General features: G+C 45.7%; 1 non-coding gene across 1 annotated transcript; it reads right to left on the reverse strand.

The window, feature by feature from the left end:
- Positions 1-13,498: 13,498 nt before the first annotated feature.
- Positions 13,499-13,570, reverse strand: LOC146866440 (small nucleolar RNA SNORD2). Its single transcript, XR_014977669.1, has one exon. It is a non-coding gene; the product is annotated as a small nucleolar RNA SNORD2 (small nucleolar RNA).
- Between the last annotated feature and the right edge of the window lie 7,426 nt (positions 13,571-20,996).

Raw genomic sequence — 20,996 nt, forward strand, 5'->3', positions numbered from 1 at the left:
TGTGTAGTATTGCATGGTGTGCCAAAAGCGGAAACATCAAAGTACTAATTTAGTACTTGCTACCAGTGATGTCATGCCTCTGGCATGATTTCGGAGAATGGTCAAATGTCTGTTGTGTGCAGTGGATGCCCTGATCCCCGGGTCATTTTTTTTTTTTTTTTAAATCATGGCATCAGCATGATTATATTTTTGTTTTAGCACAGCATGGCTATTGGACTGCAGAGCTAAGTGATTTAAATGCAAGGCATCTCCTAACTCCTTCTGAGCAGTGTGTTCACTTCAGCTATACAAACCTCAATTGATGTCATCCTAGAGGAGGTTGGGAATTGAACTCGTGAAGAGGGCGGCATTGATGCCAGCAGGGCTGAGGTCAAGGGGGTGGGGAGGAGGGGAGGGGCATTGGTGAGTCAAATGTACAAAGGAAGTAACTTGATTATTTAATTGGAATGGAATTAAATCTTAGCCTCACAGTTTCCTTATTCCTTTAGTCTCGTATCTGTAGTCATTGGGAGTGTTTAGAAACAGACTCAGAGGATGTGGCTTAAGAGCCAGAGATGCTGACTTTAAGCTGGGGAACCAGGTTCGAGTCTGGCTGGAGGCTTTAACATCCTATGATCCTGGGCAAATCACTTAATCTCCCCATGACCAGAAATGAGTTTGTCCATCTGTGATGCAACTGGTGCTCATGTATAGCGCTCTGATACCTTTGGATCGAGTGCGCGCTCTATAAAGCTGCAAAAAAAGGAAAAAAAAAAGGTACTGAGTTCCCCAAAAAATCATTGACAAAGGCCCCCTAAAACATATGCAATTAGCTCAGGTTGGCAGATATAAACACGGAACCTGGGCTGCTTCACATAGCACAGTGGGAAAGTTTTATCCATGACACTAGAATACTTGAGGTTAATTCCTACATTTGGTTGTTGCGAAAAGATGCTGGTTGTGATTAAAAGTGTAGGGAGGTGTCACAACAGAGTGACATTTCTGTGCTGAGAATACTTTTTAGCCTCACTATTGGAACCACTCACACTCCAGTTGCTGAGTAATGAGCAAAATAGAAACTATGGAAACAGATGGCATGGTTTTTATGTATCCCAACCTCCCCTTGTGACAAACTGTGTGCTCTTGGGCAATCACTTTTTTTAAACATATTTCTCTGCGGTTTTTTTAATGGAGATAGGAAGAATTTAAATCAAACTTAAAGACAAAAGATATTTTTGAATTGAAGCTAACCCAGGGTCCCTTTTAAATTAAATGAAACATTGGTAGTAAGTATGTGATAAGAAAACAAGATTGTAAACCCAGTAATCATTTCATTTTATCCATGAAGGAGAGAATATCCAGTCTCATGGTCCACTCACTAAAATGTGATGTAGTGAGAAAGTCATGGACCTTCAAACAAGAGAGTCTTGCGCTGTGGTGTTGGTACTCCCGCTTCACAAATTGCTCAAACCATGTCCTTCTATGCGTATATTCCCTTAGTTGTGACAGTGTGATAGAAATGAGTAAGCCACTCCAAGCTTGAGTCAGACGCCTGACTCTGGCTCAGTTTGATCTTCTCTTGGATATCCGATCCCAAAACTAGCTGAGCCTTCATGTGGCATCTGTCTGCCTCCCATGCTCTAACCTCATGTTGCAAGAACTAAGGACAGATCATTACCTTTTTATGTGGAACAAGAGGGAGAGCAGGGCCGAGAAGGCCTACTGGGCACAAGGCTTTTTGTGGCTTTCAGGGTGGGGATCGGGTTCAATGGTGGTGGGGATCTGCAGATCACGTTCGTACTCACAGCGCTTCTAAATAAACAGTACAAAACTAAACAGGTTTTAAAGTATGAACTAAGCACACTTTAAAAACATTTGTTTTTACATTGTTTATTTAGAAGTCCTGCAAGTATGAATGTGTCCTGCAAGTTCCCAGCAAAAAAGCCAGCCCCATAGCAGTGAAACTGTCCCTCACCCTGCCAGACCACCAAAAGACCGGGTTACCAGTCTGGCCATGAGGGAGAGACACCCATCTTGTGGCTAAATTGCACTATGTGAAACAAGAAAACCTGGTATCAATCCTGGCCAGCCACTTTGAACAAATGTTGTGATCCTATGCATTTTTTTTTATTTTACTGTGTCACCTTTATCTTCATTATCACTTATGAGAACCCCTTGACATACATGAGTTCAGGATGTGCGCTGCACAAAACGTTCTCTTGTTTTTGACCTAATAGACTATAATGTTGCTTCACATATAATGACAACCTAGGCCACATAGAGGCTTGCCGTGACAACTGACTTCCCTCGTGGTTCACTAATAGCATTGTCCTCAGATATGGGGGTAAGGCATGAATATTTTAAAGTACATTTTTGGAAATGGGGTTCACTAATAGCATCCTCCTCAGAAATGAGGGTAGTGCATGAATATTTTTAAATTCATGTTTGAAAACTACAATATCTAAAAAATGGCACTCAATGCAGTGATATAATCTGATGTACTAATGGGAAACACTTCCATGTGTTAGAGAAAAACACTTTTTTGAAATTTGAAGAGACTTTATCATATTTCCATGTTTGCTGCAGGATATCTTTAAATATGAAGGTGTCCCTAAAGATAAACGATGCAGTACACCTTCAGTGATTCTTTTCCGTTTCATCCGTTCTTATATAAATAAATGTTTGTACATTTGTTTTAAATCTTTTCTGAATTTTAGTGCTCATTTAAGTAGCAAGCAGCCCAGTGCTGCTGTTCACATGGGTGTGCTTATGTAAATGTTAAAAGGGTCACAAGTGGCCTTGGGACGTACAATGAGTATCTCTGGTCTAAATCGTCATAGGGGAGCAGCGCCGTGGAGGGGGGGTGGGATGGTTGCTTAGTGCCAGTCTTTGGCTGAAAAGCCATGTAGCATGAAATATGGGGGTCGTCTGGTGTTTAGGGCCCATCACTTTTTGGGCAGCCTTTTCATTCTTTTCAAAATTCATAATCACAAAGAAAGGCTTTTGAAGCGTCTACTGTGACCTGGGTGGATGCAAAACCTGCAAGGGATGTTATCGAAGTGCAAACTCTACACATAGGCAGGAAATTGACTATGTGTAGGAGTTTCCAGCATGCCTTCTTTTCCTTGTTTGATATCAGCTCCTCATCGAGTGATCTTGTGAAGACAGCCATTATCATAAACATTTTGTCAGTTTTGCAAATGTTTATTTTTATTTTTATTTTTATTTTTGGGGGGTTTCTCACAGGATAGTCAAGGGCAGGGCCTATGAGACACAGTGCGCCCAATTCACTTTTTGACCTGGAACATACATTTGCAGGAAAACAATGGAGGGTCCCAGGGAAGTAGAAGGTGCAACCTAGTCTTCTACCGGGAAAATTTGTGGCGGAGAAGTACATGCCGGGACAGGAGATAGGTGAGTTTAGCGGTGGGGTCAGGAGCTATGGAGGAGATATAAGGAGTCAGGAGAGGTGTGAACAGACTCTTCCCGACTCCTTTCTCGCACTATTGGGGGGAGGCAGTTTGGAAACGTTGTGAAGGCGTCGCTGCACCATGAGTGGCTGGAGCAGTCAGAGGCGGTGTGGAATGCCCTGCGCTCCCTGGGTGCAGCAGGGTAAGCTGGCCTGCTCAGGCCTGGCGTGCTCGACAAGCCTGGGTCGGCATGTGCTGCCAGAAGCATGCAGCTTCGGGTTGCGTTGCGTCCACGATCGCTGCCTGTTCCCCACTGCATAGGCTGTGCGCTGGCTACCACAGAGACTACGGACGTTCAGACTGAGTTCGGACCTCCTTATGCAGAGATGCCACTTGACCTGACTACCAGGACGAGGGGTCATGTGCTGACAGCAGAGCCTGCTACTGGCCTGCCAATTAAAAGAAAGACAAAGGGGAGCCCTTGCAGGGGCCCATAAGCAAGACACAGGAAGGGAGTATTAAGAGGGTTTTGCTGCAGGTCTTGGATACAGGAAGGGCAGAGGGGCCGGTGGGGTTGGGGCCAGACCCTTGCAAGGGCTGCACACAGGCCAGAGGGCCTGGGGCCGGGACACAGTAGCAGGGGGTTGATTTGGAGGCATAAGGGAACAGCGCAGAAATATTGAGGAGACGGAGGAGAGATGGGAGCACCTTTGCAGGGACAGGGAGGCAGCAGGGGAGCAGGGATACCATGTGGAAAAAGTTAAAGGCATGTCAGGAACCGGGGAGGCAGGGGTCGGGTTGGGAGGCCACCGTGGGGGGTGGGGCGATGGTTGTGGGTGCCTGATTGGGATCAGGAGTGGTCAGGGACCACAGCAGCTAATGCAGCTAGAGGGCACGGGAGTGCAGGGGATCTGTCCAATGGGTGCAGCCTGACAATTGCCAGAACGATAATGCCAGCAGGTGAGGCTGGCAGGCATTTGGCAGTACCAATGGGACACATGATGGCTACTGGATGTTGATCGAAAGACATAGGGGGGTCTACTGTGGCCCTCCCTATACTGCGGGCTCAGTCACGCAGTACCCACACTGAAGTATCCACGTTGGTGGCCAGAGCTGTGCCTGGTTTGAAGAGTGGTGGTGTGTCGTGCCAAGCTGTGCCTGAGGTGTATGTGGGTGACGATGAGTTGCACTTGTGACGAGGGCAGTGATGAGTGGGAGGACAGTGAATTGCATGAAGAAGACAACATGAGTTTGCCGGTTTCAAAGTAACCAGAGAGAGGTGATGTGACAGAAATGTCAGTTGGTGTTTTACAGAATTCAAGAGCGAATGATGAAGGCACTACTGGGCAGCAGACGGAGGCTCATGGCAGAATTTGCAAAGACAGGCGGGAAACTGGAGGCTTACCTTCAGGTAAGGATTGGTTGGCGATTTGCTACACACAGACTGGTGGGACTGGAGCAAAGGTGTGCATGTCCATAGGAGTGGGAGATGAGGTAATTGAAGGAGAAGGGGAGAAACTGAGGGACACATGTGAAGGGAAGGAGAAGCTGTAAGAAGCACATAGTAGAAAGATGCCAGAAGGAACTGGGGTTTAAACGAATGCTGTGAAAGAGACTGATGATGCAGGGGAGGAGAACAAGGAGGGTGGGGGTCATAAGAAGCGGCTGCCCCACATGAGCCTGGTGATGCCCTAGGGTTCACATATAAATGACAAAACAAAAAACTGAATATGGAAGAATTAATATGTGGACGTTTTTAAGCTCCTGCATAGGGGCCTTCAGGCTAAAGAAGGGTCTAAAGAGAAAGAATGGGATCTGGCATGGCAGCCCAGAGTGCCCATTAAATGGAAGAATTGGACGTCACAGTTCTTAATTTATGCCAGCATCTATTGTGAAAAACATGCAGAGCCATTGCACTATTTAAGTATATGGATATTAAAAGGAAAGTGCAGATGCATTTCAGGGGTTGTGCATGGCTCAGCTATGATGAGGAGTTCAGAGCCAGGGTGAGCGCAAACCCGGACAAACCAAGGGGTGAAGTGGAATGCAGCCCATGTCCTCAACCCGTATGGTGAGTGGCCTTCCCATCACTTATCGGCCCTTTCAACCCTTTCCCACTCAGCAGGGGGCAGGTAATATGGCAAACCCTACAGGTACACTGGGGCTTGCTGGAAGTTTAACAAAGATTTCTGCTCCAGACACCCCTGCAAGTTTAAACATGAGTGTTCGAAATGTGAGGTTAGACACCCCATTACTCAGTATTTTCCACTGACCAGGTCCCTCGGAACAGTAGAGGCCAACTAGAAGGAGAAGACATTAAGGCCTCTGTGGGTCAAAAGGCTGTCACACCAATTAGGTTGAAGGGTTTACTGCCATATGAGAGATAGCATCAAAGTTGAAGTGGGGATTTAAAGAAGGTTTTCATTTTGTATATCAGAGCCCTAGGGGACATAGTTGGGCTGACAATTTGCGGTCAGCCAAGATAACTCTGGTGGTGCTGTCACCCATGTTGTGAAATGAAGCTGGAGAGTGGAAGATTGTGGGCCCGTTCTATGACTGGCTGTTGACTGACCTGGTCATATCCCCCAAGGTGGTGCCTAGGAATTGGAAGTCAGGTTGAGACACCATTTGTCATGGCTGGAGGGCACTTCTGTGAATGACTTTATTGCACCAGATGAGACTAGGGTGGTGTATGCTTCAGTGAACGATGCAATCAGGTTGGTCAGACAGTGAAGACAGGGGGCAGAGCTGGCAAAGTATGATATCAAGTCAGCTTTTCAGCTGTTGCCCATACACAGGAGAATTTTCCATTGTTGGGCATGCAATTTGATGGTGCCATTTATGTTGACAGAGTGTTGACCATGGGCTGTGCCATTTCGTGTGCTTTAGTTGAGGCTTTCAGCACCTTTTTGCAGCGAGTATTTACCAGGCAGAGTAGATACTGGGAGATGTCTTACTATATGGACTATTTTCTCTTTGCTTTGTAGGCAGGGCAGGATCAGACAAGTGCTATAGGGCCATGAGGCAATCTGAGTTGTTGGCGGGGGACCAGGGAGTTCTGTTGGCCCCTGAAAAGACAAAAGGCCCTATTATGGTGCTGTAATTTTGAGCATAGAGCAGGACACAGATAACATGGTAGTGAGGTTTCTGGGAGCAAATGTTCAGGAGATTCAGCGATTTTTGGAGGAGGTGATTGGGGACCAGAGACTGGAATTGAGGAAGGTGCAGAAGTTGTAGGGCTTTTGGAATTTTGCATGCAGAGTGGTCCATGTGGAGGGATATTTTGCATGAGATTGGACATGGCTATGTCGGGCGTTTTTGCCCCAATCCAGGGTATGGATTTCCAATGCGATGAGGGTTGGCCTAGGTGTGTGGGATAACTTCAACGTAGTGTTGATGTTGTTTCTGGAGGAGAACATGGTGCGGCAGGTGTATTTTTTTTCAGATGCATCGGGGGCACACTTTTTTTCTGGGACGGACAATTGTATACAGAGACTGGCCATCACACTGGTTGCAGCAAGGACGTAGCATAGCATTTTTGCAATGTTTTCCCTTTCTGGTGGCATTGATGGTGTGGGATGGTGAGTTGGCTAACAGAACAGTCATGTTTAATGTGGACAACATGACTGTGGTTGAGTTGGTGAACAGACAGAAGGTACAAGATTTTAGGGTTCTGAGATAGTTGAGACGATTCATGCTATTATGTCTACAGTTGAATACTGTTTTCAAGGCTAAACAAGTGCTCAGCGTGAACAATGTTATAGCTGATTCACTATCTTGTTCATAGTGGCACCGATTTCACAGTCTGGCACCAGGAGAAGAGGACAGCAAGACACCCGTACCTGCAGACATTTGGGAGTGGGGGGGGCTTGAGAGTGATTAGGCTGGTGGAGATGTCTGTAGTGGAGTCTACTAGAAGGACTTATCTTCTGGCTTGGATTGAAGTTGAACATTTTGAGGGGCACCTAGGCAGGCAATTGAGTCAGGCCCACAGTGACAGGGAAGGATGAGTGATACATTTTATTATGTTCTTAATTGACAAAGGTTTATCACCCACAACTATAGTGCACAAGTTCGCTGGTGTGTCCTTTTTATGGTAAGTTGTACTGGGGTCTTGATCCAGCAAGCAATGACATTTTGGGGAAGATTTTGAAGGGATAGAGCGGGTAAAGGAGTACAGGGGGACTTATTTGTTTGAGGTTATTACTTTTGATTTGCTTTTGGGATCCTTACATGTTTGCCACAGTGTTCTTATGCGAGGTTTGAGGTGGCACTGTTAAGATTGTGCATGATATGGATGTTTTTTGGAGCTGTCAGAGTCTCTGAGTTGTTGGAGCCTGTACACTTGGAGTGGGGTCAACTGGGGATTTGGTTAAGGAAATTCAAGATGGACCATTGGGGACGGGCAAGTGGATATGGTTGCAGGAAGGTGTGTGAGGGTAGGCGTGACTGGTGAACAAATGGCGCAGGTTTCAGGAGTGGCCAAGTATCTGTTGCCTTTCTTAGCGATCCTAGTGCCAAAGAGGGGTTGCCCAGACGTGCTCTTTATACGCCTGGAGAGAATGATTTGGTACCGCTATTGGGGCTAACCTTACTGCAACAAATGCACCAGGACTTGGTGTCACTCAAACAGAAGTTGATGGGTACTTGCTTGGCATGGACTGAATTTGTGCCTTGGCAAAAGTGGAGAGGGGTGATTAAACATGTGTTCATCGACAAGGCCAGGAGAAAGCTCAACCGAGCGATGAGGCTTTTTTCTTTGGCCAGGGACATTAAGGTGGTAGTCCATGGGGGCACCTAGAAGGAGATAATGGGCCTTTTTAGGTTAGATGGGGTACACCTTTCTAATCTGGGCAATGCTGATTATAGGTTGGAGATAAGGGACCTGCTTAGCATTATGGAATGAGAGGATTTGGTGCAGGGGAGTGTATCACTGGGTTGATGTGTTGCAAGTTGTGGTGGTGGGGCAGTAAAACACTCTTTGGGGTTTTCCTGGGTGGTGATAGTCCGGGTGAGCACAGGCGAAGAAAGACGGTTTTACGGGATGCATTGGACAGGATAAGGAGACTTCAATGGAGGATGCTTTGGTAAAGGAAGTGAGAAAGAGACTGGGAAAGGAAGGAGGTCATTGAGTGAAAGGTGAAAGGAAGAGTGAAGCAAGATGGGGTGCTGGGGTGAAGGCTTGGGGAGAAGTGTGAATTGTGGGGTGGACAAGGGGATTACATATTAAAGATGTTAGAAGTTATGCTCATTCTGTTGATGTGGATTAATTGTTAGCAACCCTGTCCATGCCCTTTTACACTTCATGGAGTACAGCGTAGGACTACTTAATGATGGAGGGTCCCGGGAGAAGTAGAAAGCGCAGCCTAGTCTTCCCCCGGGAAACTTTGTGGAGGGGAAGGACAGGCTGGGGCAGGGGATAGGTAGGTTTAGATGTGGGAGCTAGGGAAAAGATATAAGGAGTCAGGAGAGGTGAGAGCAGCCTTTTCCTGACTACTTTCTTGCACTAACAGGGGAGGGGAAGGTTTGGCCACCCACCCACCTTACAAGCGTTTTAGGAAAGGATGGGGGTGTATGTTATTTTTTTACATGGAGCTATGTTAGGACAGGTTGCAGGGGTGTTGGCAGTAGTTGGGAGAGTCAGATGCATATCCACCCCTCGGGGGGAGTAAGGGAGCACAGGCGAAGGAAGACAGTGTGCGGGATGCCTTGGCCAGGATTATTAGGAGTCTTCATTGGAGGATGCTTTGGTAACAGAAGTGAGACAGAGACTGGGAATGGGAATGGAAGGAGGTCATTGAGTGAAAGGTAAAAGGAAGGGTGAAGCAAGATGGTGTGCTGTGGTGAACGCTTGGTGAGAAGTGGAAATTGCAGGGTGAACAAGGGGATTACGTATTAAGGTGTTTGATGTTATGTGAATACTGTTGATATGTATTAACTGTTTGCAACCCTGTACTAAAAAATTGCCTTTTACACTTCATGGAGTACGACGTATGATTACTTCATGAAATGCCTACATTTACACGTACCAGGAATTCACAGAGCCATAGTGGTTTTACTAGGATGGATTTCTCTGCCATGCACATGAAGAAATCTGAACAAGTAATCAAAGGGCGGTAAGGGGACATAAGAAGGCGCGATTAGCCTAGCTGTCCATCTCTAACACTGCTTCAACCATTTTACCATTCAATATCATTGAAACACTAATTAACTACTCCCTGGTGTTTGGTAGGATTGACTATTGTATCAGTCAATTGGCTGACTCCTCAAATTACCACCTTGTACCACGCAACAAGATTATCAATTTGTGATCCTTACTCTATTTAATCTTCCCTGTTTCACCTCCACTTAGATTTGCCAACAACACATTGGATGACAATGCAAACAAGCATTTACAATGCAATGGTCTCGGCAATATTATAGGTAGAGCTATTGGTATTGCTCATTATTTTTTTTATCATTTTTGTATCCCTAAATAAATGGCATTGTCATTTCTATTGGCATTAGCTTTTTTTTGCATATGTGATACCTATTGCATTAGCAGAGAGAGAGTGAGGTAGTGAGAGAGAGAGAGAGTGAGGTATTGAAATAGAGAGTGAGGTAGTGAGAGAGAGAGTGAGGTAGTGAGATAGAGAGTGAGGTAGTGAGATAGAGAGTGAGGTAGTGAGGGAGAGGGATGTTGTGAGGTAGTGATATATAAGCATAGAGTGATGTTGTGATGTAGTGAGAGAGAGAGAGGTAGTGAAAGAGAGAGTGAAAGTGAGTTAGTGAGATAGAAAGAGTGAGGTAGTGAGATAGAGAGTGATTGAGGTAGTGAGTGAGAGAGTGAAGTTGTGAGGTTGTGAGCTAGAGAGTGAGGTAGTGATGTTTTGAGAGAGAGAAGTTGTGAGATAGGGAGGTAGTGAGATAGAGTGGAGTAGTGAGGTAGAGAGAGTTATGTAGTGAGAGAGAGTGAGGTAGTGAAACAGTGATATAGTGAGGGAGAGGGATGTTGTGAGGTAGTGAGATATAGGAAACATTACAACACCCTAAAGACCAAGAGATGTAAACATTAGGAAGACGTTAAGGGATGTGGCGTTATGGCCAGCGCCGTCGAATTTGAAACTGAGGAACCGGTTTCGAATCTCGGCGTCTGCTCAACCACTTGTGATTCGAGACAAATTACTTAATCTCCTCGTGGCTACAAAAACGAATAAACCATGTGTAATGGAACTGGTGAACAGTAATGCCCTCCAATAGCTCCGGTCGACGTAGCGCTACATAAAACTGCAAAAAATTTACAAAATTCTGGCGAAAGGGCAACAGACCCCCAAACACTAGACTTTTTCACCTGGATTTAAAAAAAAGTTTTACTGCCTGCAGCACACACATCAACACATTTTAACTCAATTTCAAATGTGATTTCTAAGCCTTTTTATCTCAGAAGTATGTAAAACTCTGTGATGGCGAATTAGAATTTTCGAAAACATTATGAAATCTGAAATATAATATGACGTGTGCCCACAAACTTTTTAAATTCGATTACACTGACGGTGGGCTTCCGAATAGTAAATTGCTAGGATATTGGGGACTGCTTGGGTGCCAAGGACTGTTTCTGCTGTTTTTTGGGGCGGGGTGAGTATTGGTGCTATATTCACTAACTCATATTTATTATGAAGGCAGTAAATACACCCGGCTGTGAATATTAACCATTGATGGGGTGGCAGGCTGAAATTCATGTTGTCGGGTGTGATTTATATTTGCATAATGGCTTGTTCACATTGTGCATGGTGTTACTGTGCTGCTTCCCATCCCCAGAAACGCACACACCTGCAGTGGCGTGATGCAGGGTCCTTGCCTAGTTCCAACCAAGGCTTCAGGAGTGGATGGGAGGGTGGCCTCACACAAGGGAGGCGCAGGCTCGCCTGGGAGAGAGGGGTTAATGCCCCGCCCGTGCCTTCAGTGCGACGCTGTGCTGACGGCGCGGGCTCTGAAGTCCAGGGCGCTCCCAGCTGTAAAAGGGAGTCTGCAGGGGGGGCGCAGAGCTGAGGGCGCTCCTGGAGCAGAGAGCCAGTTCTGTAGTGGCCTTCCGTGGGGCTGTGGTGTGCCTCCATCCCTCGATCTGACCGGTTCCTTGTTTGTGCGAAGGCACCTTTGGGCCGTGTCCCTGCACTGCATGCGGTGTGAGTGCACAGCTGTACATGAACCTCCAGTGTAAAGCGGGTTCTTTCCACCCAGACCTGCGGCTCTAACAGCCCCCACCAATAAACACTCAATACGTGGCTGTGTTCGATGATAGTAATCGTTTGTAGACTGGCAAGCTGCGGACCGACCTCTCACCCCAAAAAGATACGCACAACCCCAATAATCATTTTTGGGTAAAGTATGGGTCATAGTCATTTACAGTAACATTTGTCAACTTTCAAAGCCACTATATGGGACACAACCGGGAGAACACAGGGCTCCCGGTTGTGCACGATCCCAGAGCTGTTTGCTGCTGGTGCCGCGGCGCGGATGGCACTGGAAGATAGCGGCCGGGGTGAGGGTGGAGCGCAGCCACCGGGATCCTCGGGAGGAGGCTGTCGGTCTGTGATGCGCACAGGGCAGCCGGGCATGGAGCAGGCTGCACCTGGGAGCTGTGCACAGGATTCCCGAGCCCGGCGCCGCCTGCAACGCCCTCGGAGCTTCGAGTGATTGATAAAAAATGGCGGATGGAAGCTTCGAAACTTTTTCGGAATCGAGGGCGTGTTCCTGCTGTTCAAAAATGGGCGTGGCTAAAAAGTGGAAAGAACAGCACGGAACACGCCCCCGAATCTGAAAAAGACGGAGCCTATTTGGAGGGACGGCTCTCTCCTCCAATGGCTGGCCTCCGTTTAGGAAGCCAGCCAATGGAGGAGAGGCAAAAAGAGAGGCGGGCTAAATAGCCACTCTCTGAAACATTAAATCTCCGGACTTCCGGTTCTGCCTTCGGCAGACCAGATGGTCCCTCGCCTAAAAAGGAACCAATGAAAACGATGGGTGTGCACAAAGGAGACACCGCATGTCTCAAAAACAGCGCACTGCCTAGGCTCGACCGAAAAAGGAAACTAAATGCTTCCACCGTGTGGAACTGAGCGCAAGTCATAGCAGTGATTTAAGCAAGCACGGTAGTTTTAATCAATTAAAATGATATCTGAACAGCATGTTGGCCACAAAGTAGTGATGAACTACAACTGTGTAGTCCTCGTGGAGTGAAGCCTTTAATATACCCTCGCAAGAGTCTGCAAAGTTTAAGGAACGTTACAGAAATTCAGTCTTTTAGGGGAGTTCCGAGGTGGTCTGATATTTACCCGCAATTGTGCTGTGAAGATAGTCTCCCTCTAGAACGAACTGCGCATCCTTCGGACATCGGAATGCTGTTAAACACAGAAATAAAGATTAGTGCAAAACCAACAATCAACGTGAATTTCGTTCTGCTAAAGGAAGTAGCAACAGCAGATGGAAGTATCTAGGAAAAAATGTCGTTCGAGTGAGGCTGCGATACTTTATGAATTATTAACGCCCAATACTAGCAACGATGAAATTACCTACGAGTATTACTTAGTGCACATACCTCCACGATTAGACACATTCCCTCCAAACCGAACAAGAAACTTCTTAATTATAAGTTATTTAGTATGAAAACTACTCAGGCGTGGAGAAGGCCCGTTATTTAGTCGCTACCACCGAATTACCATAAACACGAAGCTCGTTTAGAGGATATGCCGAGGCGCTAAAAAGCCAATTATAAATTGTGTTGCTACACAGTTTATATGAAAAACATGCCAATCCTGGGACTGGCCTCAAAATTCATCAAATGTCTATTCTCGGTGAAGGAGCTACATAGAGACGCTAAACACTGCCCCCACCACTGTTTGTTTCAAGGGGAAATTACGACAGTACAGCTAATTTCTTCGCTGAAGTATTCAGTGTGCAGACTGACGGCGTACTCAGAAAATACGGAATAGAAAAGCCACTGCCGTTGACACCAAAATATTCACTCAGTATGCATTGCTCACGTGACATGCCTTAGAAAGACCGACTTAACCACCAATCATAATTACGACACGCTCGGTATGATGGGTTACCTGGACGGGGGGGGCGGGGGCACAAAGTGATCAGCATTACGTTTTATCACCATTTGGTTGTCTGTCCCGAAAGATGTTTAAGCCCTCATTTCACTTTGTCCACACGTGATGTACCACCCTTCACTGCCCCGGGTCACAGGCCACGTTTTGGCATCAGTGGACAAGCTTTGCTTTAGGGCCGGCAATCCGCTCACCCACACAATAAAGAGCTAGGAAATACCTGAATTTCAGCTTTCACTGATCTTGGGTTCCACTTCGTCCGAAAGTCTACCCCTGAAGGAGACAAAAAGCCGCCATTAAATCCGTCTTAAACAGAGACGAGCAACACAAGTCAGTTTTAAGCGTAAGGTTTTATCATTTGGTTGCGGTCCCGAATCAACGTGAATTTCGTGGCAGAAAGTGTCCAATGTTTGAAAACAAGCGTTCTGCTAAAGGGAAGTAGCAACAGCAGATTGAAGTGCAGAGGAAAAAAGGTCGTTCAAGTGAGGCTGCAGAGCTGCGATACTTAATGAATTATTAACGCCCAGTACAGTACATACCTCCACAATCAGACACCCGACTTCTAAACTACCACGAATTACTAAAAACAAAGCTCGATTAAACGATATTCCGAGGCGCTAAAGAGCCAATTATAAATTGTGTTGCTACACACAGTACGAAGAACATGACAATTCTGGGGCTGGCATCCAAATTCTTCAAGTGTCTGGTCTAGTTGAAGGTGCTATCTAGCGAGACGCTAAACACTGCCCCTTTATTTAGTCTAGGTGTAAAAACTACGGATGGGATTCAGTTTAATAATCCAAGTTTATGGCGGCTGCATCATTTCACTTTGCCCTGCTTACACACGCGTTGTACCACCCTTCACTGCCCCGGGTCACAGGCCATGTTTTGGCATCAGGGGACAAGCTTTGCGTCAGGGCCGGCAATCCGCTCACCCCCACAATAAAGAGCTAGGAATTACCTGACATTTCAGCCTTCCCTGATCTGGTGTTCCACTTAGTCCGAAAGTCTACCCCTGTAGGAGACAAACGCCTGCAACGCCCTCGGAGCTTCTGGTGAGTCCTAAAAAATGGCGGATGGAAGCTTCGAAACTTTTTCAGATTCGAGGGCGTGTTCCTGCTGTTCGAAAGGGGCGTGGCTAAAAAGTGGAAAGAACAGCAGGAACACGCCCCCGAATCTGAAAAAGACGGAGCCTATTTGGAGGGACGGCTCTCTCCTCCAATAGCTGGCCTCCGTTTAGGAAGCCAGCCAATGGAGGAGAAGCTAAAAGAGAGGCGGGCTAAATAGCCACTCTAGAAAACATTAAATCTTCCGACTTCCGGTTCTGCCTTCGGCAGACCGGTAGTCCTCGACCTAAAAATGTACAGCCCCTCCTTTTTCAGAATTAGCTCCAAGGTTCTGGGACTTCCTCCCAACCAAGATTCGGTCAAACCCATTGACCCACATTTTCAAAAAAGAGGTGAAAAAGTTCCCAATGAACAGATTCCTCTCATAAAGTTTCCGAGACCTTGACCCCTTGATGCACTGGACGCCACAATGGCATTAATTCAAATACAGCGCCGAAGCCAATGCTTGATTTGAGCCGGAGGTTTCTGGTTCTTGGCACTGGCACTTCATTCTCAACACCAGAGCTTGACAGTCTGCCACGAGTGGCGTTGTGTCGCTGATTTAGAAATTACCATAGCAACAGTTAATTATTAATTACATATTCATTAAACATGAGTCACCTGCTGTCCAAGCTATTCTTATTGCTTTGGGGGCATGGTCCGAATGGTCACACGTGTAGGAGTGTGATGGCTAGTAGTTGTGTTGTTACTTTTATTGGCAGAATAGCATATGTGGTGCAAAGTGCACTGGCATCCCGATAGGAGCCCAGGCACTTTTTTTTGTTTTTTTACACAAATGAAGTATTGGCAAAAGCGCATGCATCCCAGTGGAACGCCACTTAAACATAGTTCCCCCTGGTGACTGGAAAGGATGGAGCTCAGAGCAGACTCGGGAAACCATCTTGGAGAGTCCAGCACAGCGCCTCATAAATGAATGACTGACATGTAACTCACAGGCTCTGTCACAACACGCCATATCCATTTAATTTGATCCTACAGCTTTTGATCAATGCTTTAGTTAAGGTGTTGATTTCCTTCCTGTTTTCAGTTATTTGTCTAGCTTTGTGCTCTTTCAATCATATGTGCAGCGCTCTGATACCCTCGAGTCTTGTTCTCGCCATATAAAACACCCTGAATGAATTAATGAATAAAAAATGTAAGGGCAAAGCTTGAGACCGTGTGTGGTCAGTGATTCAAAGTATGTACAGGTGGTGGAGTATCCCGGGGAGCCCCTGAACCCTGACCTTAAATAGTTTCAAAGTACATGCTAACAAGTCTCTGGAGCGCTAAGAAACGTTCACTATAGCGCCAATATTCTTTCAGCGATAGTAACCTGGTTTTCCTTCGGTTTGTTTTCAGAACCAGCTTCTTGCAAAGGGGTTGATGGTGTTGGAGGAAAAAGTGAAGCTGTATGAAGGTGAGTGAGGCTGTGGTCAGTGTGGGGTCCCGCCCCCTTGCTAAGGTCGCCCCGGGTTCCCGTCATTGCCCCGGAGCCTCACGTCCTCCCAGTGACTCACCGCCCAGCACGAGGAGGGCCGCGCGCTGCTTGTACACAGATAGGCGCCCCGTGCTTTGCTAGTGTTCAGTGGCCGTGTGAAAAGAGCTGTGTTTTTTCCGGAGTGACCCGAGGCATGTGGCGTGCGCCTTGAAAAGAGTTGTTTTTTCCAGCACTAACTCGAGGCATGTGGCGCGCGCCTGACGAGAACCGAGGGGGAGGCAGCAGTGCTCGGGCGGGGGTTTCCATTCGCTTCTCTTTCTCGGGTTTTCTTGTCCTGTGTACTTTCTGAAAACTGACCATGAGCGGATGCAATTCAGCGCGGGCATCAGCCAATGAGATGTAAACGTCACACTGGCCCAGCAGTAAGAACAGTTTATATTGTGGTAAAACTAGGTGTAAAAACTACGGATGGGATTCAGTTTAATAATCCAAGTTTATGGCGGCTGCATCATTTCACTTTGCCCTGCATACACACGCGTTGTACCACCCTTCACTGCCCCGGGTCACAGGCCATGTTTTGGCATCAGGGGACAAGCTTTGCGTCAGGGCCGGCAATCCGCTCACCCCCACAATAAAGAGCTAGGAATTACCTGACATTTCAGCCTTCCCTGATCTGGTGTTCCACTTAGTCCGAAAGTCTACCCCTGTAGGAGACAAACGCCTGCAACGCCCTCGGAGCTTCTGGTGAGTCCTAAAAAATGGCGGCTGGAAGCTTCGAAACTTTTTCAGATTCGAGGGCGTGTTCCTGCTGTTCTAAAGGGGCGTGGCTAAAAAGTGGAAAGAACAGCAGGAACACGCCCCCGAATCTGAAAAAGACGGAGCCTATTTGGAGGGACGCCTCTCTCCTCCAATAGCTGGCCTCCGTTTAGGAAGCCAGCCAATGGAGGAGAAGCTAAAAGAGAGGCGGGCTAAATAGCCACTCTAGAAAACATTAAATCTTCCAACTTCCGGTTCTGCCTTCGGCAGACCGGTAGTCCTCGACCTAAAAATAGGGCAATATACAAGCTGGTAATACTGTAGTTAAAATGTACAATCTTACCCCAGGTTTTGTCTCTGACACGCTCTCTCATTACACACCAATGCGTTACTCATGATCAACAAACCAAAACCTCCTGACATTACCTAAACAACCATGTTCTACCTCAAAACGTTGTGCCTTTTACCTAATAGGCAGCCTACATTGGCACACCAAACATTTTCTCTTGTTTAATAAATAAAATGGTACGTTTGGGAATGCGAACCAACTCGTATGTCGGGTGACATTCCTGAACTACTATCTGACTCTTTTCCACCGCAAAAATGATTAGAAATGTATTCCAGTAATTAGATGGAGTACTACCTCTCTTCGATTACAAGGGAAACTGGTTACCCAGATTTGTTAGGGGTGTAAGGAAAGAGCTTCCTCCACAGGAAAATGTTTTAACTACAGAGAATTAAAAAATATTGCAGGGTTACGTATAGGGGAAATAGGGGCTTGGGGTATATGTAACATGACATTCCTAATAGCACACCTTAAAACCTGCACCTAATGCAGATTTCCAGGTGTACTTCTAGGAATTTTTGTCAATCCATTCCCGCATATATGCCTTTATGGGTGTAAATGTACTACTTTTTTGTTAATATGTCCCAGTGAGTTGGCAAAGGGTGTTGACACAGGGTGGGTGTATGTAGGGAGCATTCCAGAGCGATTGGTCTTAACCACTGAGACCAGAGCTCTCTAGTTTCCCTGGCCAATGTGTGAGTAGCTCATTCATTTCAGGATTTTTTCCTTGTGTACTGTATTTTCATGTTCTTTTTTTATTCCATTATAGAATCAGGACTACTAATCCCACAATTCTACGAAAGTAACCCGAATTGAACAAATGTCTCTAGTAAGTACCAGAGACGATTCAATGCTCTGTATGACACTGTTTGAATATATGCTCTCAGCATTTTAAATTCACTTTAGAGTTTGCAGTCTCTACTACTGGTGTGCATTGGGAGTAAAAAAAATCTCTCGTCAGAAGCAGTAAAGTTTGCAAAATGCAAAGGTAGTTTAAATACCCAAGTGGATTTATTGAAGATTTGAGTTAAACCTGTATCACAATGGATGACTTGTGTCTCTATGTTCTTTACAGTGTTGCAATGTGTGAAAACCATCAAAACTTTATGTGTGTGAGTTGCATTCGTTTTCTATGCAATAAAATGACCACAAGGACTATGTTATAAAGGACAAACAGCTTAATTCGTCCGTATTCAGCGTATTGACCACAAATCACATTTAAAAGAATAATCAAACAACACCAGTGACATGGCATGATAAAGAGAGGCAACATACATGTTATGAAATGTATTTCCATATTGTTGATACAGAATGATCTTTCAACAGAGGTGGGAATAAAACAAATGTTTTACAACAAACAGAGATGAAGTGGTCGACAAACTGCATATTTTACCCCCCCCCCCCAAGAGTTTAGAGTTAGATTTTTAAATTGCTGGGCTTTCTTTAACTGTTTGTTCTTATATATAATTTTCGATATTCTCAAATGACGGATTTAGTCACTTTGACTGGGGATACTTATGTTTTATATGGTGTACTAGACTGACACGAGTACCTGAAAAACAAATAGTGTCACAACTGGGCCCATGTTGAATGCTTAACTGAAAAGGAAATGATGTCAAACCCGGACCAGTTCAAAACGTGATTTCAACGTGAGTAATTGTTCTCACAAATGGCTTATACGAAGATTCAAAGTAATTCTTTTTGAAGCCATGACAGAATTGAGAACTTGGACAACAAATGAGTAACTAAGCAAGGTTACCTTTTACACTTACAAATGATATCCTCACATGCTATGTAATCTTCTGTTTTGCTAATCCTGATTTGCACTGATATGTGCTCTGATTTCATTATAAATCTGAAAAAGACATAGGAGAATTATTAGATTGCAAGTAATTTGATGTACCGTTAGAGAATACTGATGTTGTTCACTTCAAAATGCACTGATTGTTTTGTTTTTGATCTAGTTACCACAGCCGCAGCCCGTGCAGGTAAGAGCGGTGGGTCAGTGGAGCTGGGGGGTGGGTGGGGGGGATTTTAACAGACGAGAATGAGAGATTTTTTTTTATTTATTTCATTTTCCCTCGTGATCGTCTGTTGAATCCCCCGCAACCTGGCCGAACCGCTCTTACCTGCACAGGCCGCGGATTAGTTATTATACATTAAATTGACTGAAAACAATTATTTATGGTGGACATCCATAGATTATTGGAGTATGAAGTGATTGCCCTTGGCATATTTTGGGCATCCTAGGCATAATATGGGTTCCATAGCATAATGGCAGCTGTAAAAAACGTGGACATCTTTGACATATTTTGAGAATCATTGGCAATGTTGTGTCTCTGCCATAGTGGTGGTTTCCAGGACTTAGTGCTGGCCAGCCTTGTATAATGGTGGCCCTGGAGTGTGGGGACCATTCTTGGCACTTGCTGGACACCATGGCTTCTATGGGGTAAATTTGAAATGGTCTTGAGCATCCCTGACATTTTGTGGGCATTACTGGCATCTGATGCCACCCCTTAGTATGCTAAATTGTCACAAGGGTCTGTGAGGCAGCTTCTCTCCATTTGAGGTAGTAGACCATGTGAGTATTATATGATAATAATAAATGTATTTCTATATTTACAAGACTTTTTTTAAATTTCATAAAACTTTTTATTTTACAAGCAGATTTGGAAATGTCCAATACTGTTTGCCGAGCCAAATAAGCTTGGCCCTACCAAAAATGTTTGAGGGCAAAGTGGGGTCCCTAATGCAGATTTTTGCATTTTCTGAGTGTATGCATACCCTCAATGAATACTTTATATGAGAGATGTAGTGCTGTGCAGTGCATGCACAGTGGAAGCATGTGTTGTGTGTATGTATGCTTCCAAAAAGTACAATCCATGAAAGTTAGGTGTTGTGCAGTGCACACATGATGAATGTTTTACTGGCAGTGTGTGTTTGAAAGTAGCACATCATGGCACACCACAGAAAGGCTACACTACTGAGCAGTTTGCAGAGAGAGAGAGTGCTGCTTGTATGTGTGTCTATGAGGGAACAATGCATGAAGGTAACAGTATGTGCCCATACCCTGAGGGCAAGTGTGCCTACAATGGTACATTAAATGGAGGATGGGTCCCATTTTTGGAAGCCCAGGCCTGCCGGGTGAAGACGTAAGGAATAGAGGAATCCCCCAGATAGATTTGTGTATTGCTGAATTCCTGTGAGCCTGGTGGGACACTCTGGAGAAGGGAGAGAGAGATTCCCACTGTATACTTCAAAAAGTGCTCTTTCATGCAGTGATAGATCCCAGGGAGAGGGCCTGGACAATATCTCAGGAATGAGATGGGGGGAAAAAAGGAATCCTAAAGAGGAGGGCTGGTAGCACAGATTAACCTTTTGATGCACATATCACTGTGGCTGATACCCAGGTGTGAACTCTAGTCACTCCCATGGCCTGTGTTGTGGGACACCCAGCTTCAGAGTCTCTCCTGCTGTGACAGACAGCTTTTCAAGAGGAATAAGAGAAGAGTGTACACTCCAAAATAAGCAGAACACCAAGATAAAATGTCACAGACCCAGACCCTAAATTAGATTTGGTGTCTGGAAATGTACTATAAGAAAGCGAGGTTGAGACCCCAGAATTTGTTATCTACCAGGAAGCAAGATGGGCTGTGTAAGCAGGGGAAGCTCTCCAAGACTTCAGACTATCAGTCAATCAATCAAGGTTTATAAAGTGCAGCTACTCACCGAAGGGTTCTCAAGGTGCTGAGTGGGAGGAGACTATGGTGCGGACTGGGGGCCACGGTATGCTAGACTCCCTGCTGGATGTGGGGACATCACCCAGGAAAGCTAAGACCACCTGCCCTCGAGCCTATAGCACCTGCGCCTGCCTGC

This window comes from Triturus cristatus, chromosome 2_1 (assembly GCF_964204655.1).
Source record: "Triturus cristatus chromosome 2_1, aTriCri1.1, whole genome shotgun sequence".
Classification (NCBI taxonomy): domain Eukaryota; kingdom Metazoa; phylum Chordata; class Amphibia; order Caudata; family Salamandridae; genus Triturus; species Triturus cristatus.